Raw genomic sequence first — 6,679 nt, 5'->3', positions numbered from 1 at the left:
AAATTTTGAAATAAATATAAAAAAGAAAGTGTGGTGTTATATTGCAAGTGATAAGTGATTTTTTTTTCTTCTCAAGTCTCAATTCCAGATTATTACTGAATAGAGTAATCGTTCTCTATAATAAAAAGGGGCCCAAAAAATAATGTGAAACTTGTAACTGCCGTGCTTTTAACTAAAAACCGGTTGTATCTTATTTTCATAACCTCTGCAGAAATACTAAAAAAGTTTTATGTTTAATGAACTTGATTTCACAGTATAAGGATTTTGCACAGTCATCTATCTATATTTCATCTCTCATGAGCCGTCATTCTTTGCACGAATAGTTTTGTTCTTAAGTTTTGAATTGTATATTTTTGTATTTTTGAATCTGTAGACCAATAAATTGAAAATCTTGCTCATGTAAAGCATCTGCCAACTTTAAAGCTTTTCCCTATGTATCATAGGTTTTTTGACGTGTCAAATAAAAAAATCAATTACATCCTTTTTTTGTCCCTTCAACTGAATGTAAAGGGGGTTGTATTGTTTTACCCCTGTTCGTCTGTCCTTCCGTCCGTCCCATTTTTGGTATATATTTGGCATAACTTCTCCTACTGTTTGATTACTAGGAAATTTTCACCTTGCTGTCTGTTAAGTAGTTAAGTACGTACAGTGCGCGCTTCAATAGAAACCATTCCCTTTTCAAACAATTTTATGAGACAACATGTCCATTATGTATTCCGTGTTCATAGAATGGATTGACATGTCATCAAATGTGTCTTATTGTTGTAAGGTCGATTTAAGCTTGTGGAATATGATTTTTTAAAATAAATATGAATTCATAACTACATAAAAGTTATGGCCAGTACAAGTGTTTCTTACAAAAAAACACAATTATCATCATTGGGGTCAACCTTCAAGGTCACAAGAAGGTCAAAATTTTAAGAAGGCACACTACCTCATGATGATACATCCACAAGCCAAAGATGTAAGACATAGGTCAAGGGCGAAGAAGTTATGGCCAACATGATTGTGTTTTTCATGAAAAAAACAACATAAAGTTGACCTTGAGGTCACAATAAGGTCATCATTATGCAAGACACTTAACTCCGTGATGATACATCCACGTGCCAAGTATCTAAGGCCTAGTTCAAAAGACGCAAAAAAAATATGACCATTATGTACTTTTTGAAAAGATTTTGTCTTCATTTAATGAACCAATTTGAGGGGGGGGGGGGTACTTTAAACTTATATATCATAAAAATCTAACGGTTAAATTTAAAAAAAAAATTGCAAAAACAACCGACTTGTATAGCACTCCAAATTCTTAGTTTTTTGAAAAAATTAAACGACACATTTTTTTTCCAAAAAAAAATTCTTCTTCAAATACTAGAAGCACAGCATTCACTTTTCGGGCGTGATTATGACACCCCCTATTAAATTTCGGGCAAAATTTTAAATCTAGAATAAAAAAACTTACAAGAAAAGGGTATCAGTGACCTAATATTTACCTCAGCTATCAGTATTAGCTATGCTATTGTCAATTTAAAAATTTCAACATATTTAACCCCATACCCATATTTCAGAAACTTCTAATTTTGGCCGATTTTAGTATGCAAAAGATGCTATATTTCAGTTGCCAAATCTTTTAAACCTATGGTTCAAATCTTTTAAAATTTTTACAAAATGTTGAGGTTGGCCTAGTTTATCAATGAAAAAAAAATTAGGAAAAATTAAACGACAGGAATTTTTTGGGGTATAGTGTTGGGTAATAATCTCAGTTAATTACTTCACCCCATAAAAAATTCGTCCAATCGTCGTTTGATTGATTATTTAAAAAAAAACACTGACCGTTGTATCATTAATATGTGTTCTTTGATTATTCAAGATAAATCTATTTTCACTACTGATTAACATTGATTAAATATAATATGAACAGCAATAATTGTCCTTTTTGACTGTTGGATTCGAATGCTCTGTTTCACAAGGAAAACTCTTTACAAAACTTAATGAAAAAAAAAATAATTGTTTGTTTTCAATTGCTAATTTATCCTTTTCCGACGGTTATGCTGTTCTTACATCTGCGACGTACTTTTTTCATGTTAATGTCAAAAGGGATAAGTTATTTTTGTCATCTAACAAATTGTTTTTTTTAAGTTTAGAATAGTGATATCTGAGTACTTGCCAGATTCGCATAGTCTTCCAGTGTATCCATGACGACAAATACAAACAAATTTTTCCAGCAAGTTAGCGCATGTTGCTCCGTGAAGGCATGGGTTGCTCAAACATTCGTTGGTGTCTAAATACAAAAAACAATATATAATTTGTTTAATGTCAGTAATATGTAGGGAAACATTTATAACAGTATGCTCAGCAGAAGCATGGTGATGATATTACAACTTCCTTTACCCTAAAAATACATGGTTAGTTTCCATAAAGGGTTAGCAACCATATGGGATTAGAAAAAAGTAAAATCACAAAAATACTGAAGTTAGAGGAAGATCAATTGGGAAAGTCCATAATCACATGGCAAAATCAAATAACAAAACGCATTAGAAGGGAGTTTGTTTCTTTCAACACAAAAAAATAAATCTGAAAGGTTTCATCAGACGAAAAAAAAACTTATAATAAAGACGAAAAAACAACAATAAAACAAATTTAAAACTAAAACGTTGTTATTAGCGTATTTGTTTTATATAAAAAAATATAGAAAGTTAAGTAGGTTCCTCAAAACATGTTAAAACAAAGCATTGCAGACGTGTTAATCACTCTGATAGGCGGCTATTTTAAATACCAAATGTCGGTAAGATAAATTCGTGACACGGTGTGCTGGTGACCTACAACGATATATACGGGGTCAGTAAACACCATGTTAGTAATAATATGTTTTAATGTTATATCCATTGAAAAACGTCAAAGTATGTTTTCATATTTTATTTTGTTTCATTTTATGTTTCAATACATCTGAATATCTGATTGCAATTCGACTTTAATACTGAGCGTTAGCGAGGGACATAATTGACAAATACCACCGCTAACGGCATGTGTAAATTTTTAACAAATCTATGAGTTATATCGATTTTTATAGAACAAAATAAACTGAAGTGAAGGTAAGTATGCAGCGTATTCTATTTTACTCCCTTGAGATAAAGTTCTAAATATCTCTAAATCTATAAGTTGCATGAATCATGTCTAAATAACCGCTAATAAAATCTGTTTAATTCTTGTCATTCACAACCTTAAAAAAATACCATTATTGTTTTACATTTTGTGTCTCGTAAGCTATTGTCAAATACACAGTTGACATATTTTTATGTAATATCTGACATGTAAAAAAAAATCAGGAAATATGGAATAATGCAATAGAAAAGAAAAGAAAAAAGATTTTAAATTTCATTTTAATGCAATATTGTTTGCATTTTTAAGGTTCACACTTTCATCTTTGGCTTTCCATTCGTATGAAGTCATGTTTAGAACTGACTTATCGCGCAAAAACACATTTAATTTGTGGAATTTGGTTTGATTTTGATTTTATACATTTTTCCCAATCTCTGATTCATTAATTCTTTTTCTTATGCATCAGAACAGTAGTGATTTTTTAATTGCAATTTTCAACACATTGAAATCGGCATAACGATTCAAATTAGTTTACGGTGCAGGTGGATTTACGTGGTAAGTATATTGCAACAGTAATTTTTATGTAAATCTATGAGTCTGCGCTGATGTAATTTCCTTTATTCTTGTTTCATTTTAAGGTATTTGCTTTGTTCATTTGCCATTTTGATTTTCTTAGTTGAATTATTTGTTTGATATTGTATTGATTAAGATATTTATTTTCATGAAATGAAGGATCAATGATATTTCATAACAACACCGAAGAAAATAGTACTGTTTTAATGATATCATAAAACGAAAATAAAGGAATTATCTACCAAATTTTGAAATGACACAGAAACCATACATATACATCTAATCATTACAAAATTACATCATGAAGAACGTAGACACTTGAGGTGCCTTTTATGTAACATGACGTGTATAACCTTCCTTTTTTGGAACAGTATTCGAATCTATTTTTTTGTTTTGGAATCATTGTTGGAATACTTTTTCAAATAATTTACTGCAATTAAAATTGTATCTATTGATTGAGACCAAAATAAGGAAAGATGCAATAACTACAATAATCGAAATGACTCTTACAGAACAACCTCCTCTTGGGGAAAACCAATTAAAAATCCAAATCATGCGTAAACAATTGAAATGGACCTACTGCTTAATCCGAACATGCAGGATCTAGACGATACCAACGTACTGACTTCTGCGCTGGCCATACGTTCATTTTACAATATCGAAAAGAACATTAAGATATTTGATGGAACTATTTGGGTTTATAGTATCTTAAACATCATTGAATTACATGTTACACAAGCATTAATTGATATTTTCAATACACCTGAAAGTGAAAAAAGGACTTCTCCAGATGATGTTTTTCATTCGAAAAGTTATGTTTGAATTCTCCAGCACAAGAGTACAAAATGAGTCAGCCAAAATAGGTGTACAATAAATACTCGTTGGAATGATTAATGTTTGTTGAAAAATCTGTGTGTTAATATTTTATGGACCTTAAAAATCCATCTTGATGCTTAAATCAGTTTGGTTCTTTATAGTCGGATTTAAAATAGCCTAAGACACATAATTTGTTTTTACGACTTTTGTTAAAATTAATTTTGTAGAATATACCATTTTGACACAATTCTCCCGAATAACCAGGTTTACAACAACAATTAAATGATCCTTTGGTATTGATACATGTTCCACCATTATAACATGGATGTGTCTTGCATTCATCAATATCTATAAACGAAACGAAAATATCACTGCAATTTTATTTGCAAAAATAATGAAAACGATGTGTATTTGGAATAATTTGTATAGGTCTTAACCGGTTTATGGGTTTTCTCCATTTAAAACATTGGATTGAATCTTGTGTCTACCTATTTAAGTAGACGTTATAGTTTGGAAGATGTTCTTTCTCTTATAACTTTAATTAAATTCATAACTCAGGCGGTCTATTTTGTTTTCATAACATTGGTGTAATGAAGACGAATTGCCATCGTTTATCCCGTTTAAATTGTTTTACACGTCTAGTCATTTTTTGATGGCCCTTTATAGCTTACTGTTCGGTGTGAGCCAAGGCACAATGTTGAAGATCGTACTTTGAACTATAATTGTTTACTTTTACAAATTATGACTTGGATGGTTGTCTCATTGGCACTCATACCACATCTTCTTATATATAAATACGTTGGTATATTTGATTTCGAATTAACAAAAATGACGACATCGTTCATCTTTAAATGAGAAATAATTACAATTTTGATTCAGATGTAGTTTGTCATGACATCAAAAACAAAAAATGAAATAAACACTTTTGCTTTAAATAATCAAAACCAAAATGCCAAACAACTACTATTTTTGTTTTTTGTTTTAATATTTTAAAACGAAAACACTGACAGACGCTGTAAATATGCGAGTGTTTTTGTATTGCCTTATTCAATAAAATCAACTGTACATGCGATGGTTTTCTAACTGGACCTTCGGCATGTCATTCCATCGCTAATGATGTGTAAGATGTGTAAGAGCATATTAGAAAGTGTTGACATCGTTTGTGTAGCACCGTCTTAATCCAGAAAATATATAATCTTGTTAAAAGTGAGCACATGTATATGTATCAGAAAACAATATCAAATATTTTTATTTCGAGAAAAACGTATAAGTGGTATCACTGCACGACTTATAATTCATATACTTCATATGTGGTAGGATTTCCAGTGAGACAAGTATTCACCAAATGTCAAATGAAGAGGATGCTATCAATTATGACAGTTGTTATCCATTCGTTTGATGTGTTTGGACTTTTGATTTTGCCTTTTGATTTTTGATTTTCCTTTTTGAATTTTCCTCGGAGTTCAGTATTTTTGTGTTTTTACTTTTTATAGGCATCCGTATGGCCATTCAACAATGAGAAAATCCAATAACCAGATATTCCCCTATAGAAGGCGAGAAGTTGATAAATGTTAAACGATTATAATGTGAAAACTAACGCCCTTGTCTATTACAAAACAATTTACGAACAATACATAGGCGTTATGAACCAACAACCACTCACTACAGGCTCAAGATGTGATATAGACACATTGAGAAAGTGGCTGGGTTAAGCATGCTTGTGAATGCTCAACCATCTCCATTTGTCTTGTTCATGTACGTATTACACATCAGCATTGTTATTTTATTCCATTATTATGACCTGATCCAGAATATGACAAAATTGAAACATCGAATACCTATTTCACATTGTGCTCCTGTGAAACCATCACTACAGCTACATGTATAACTATTGAGTTCGTCAATGCAGGTGCCGTTATGACAAGGGTTACTGGAACATTCATTTATATCTGTGGAAATAAAATTGTTGCAATTAATCATGATTTCAAAAATATTTTTCTTTCCTTGACATGTTTGATTTTACAATGTTTCACATGTTATCACTGATTGGGCCGTTATGACAAGGGTTACTGGAACATTCATTTATATCTGTGGAAATAAAATTGTTGCAATTAATCATGATTTCAAAATTATTTTTTTCCTTGATATGTTTGATTTTACACTGTTTGACAGGTTATCACTGATTTATCATATTTTT

At 30.8% G+C, this 6,679-nt stretch overlaps 1 long non-coding RNA gene across 1 annotated transcript; it reads right to left on the bottom strand.

Moving 5' to 3' along the window:
- Positions 1 to 2,161: 2,161 nt before the first annotated feature.
- LOC139496358 (uncharacterized) lies at positions 2,162 to 6,433 on the bottom strand. Its single transcript, XR_011657633.1, has 3 exons — positions 6,321 to 6,433; positions 4,717 to 4,830; positions 2,162 to 2,275 (listed from the first exon to the last, which is right to left on the bottom strand). It is a non-coding gene; the product is annotated as an uncharacterized lncRNA (long non-coding RNA).
- Positions 6,434 to 6,679: the final 246 nt, after the last annotated feature.

This window comes from Mytilus edulis, chromosome 11 (genome assembly GCF_963676685.1).
Source record: "Mytilus edulis chromosome 11, xbMytEdul2.2, whole genome shotgun sequence".
Taxonomy (NCBI): Eukaryota; Metazoa; Mollusca; class Bivalvia; order Mytilida; family Mytilidae; genus Mytilus; species Mytilus edulis.
This window is presented reverse-complemented; position numbering and strand designations above follow the sequence as displayed.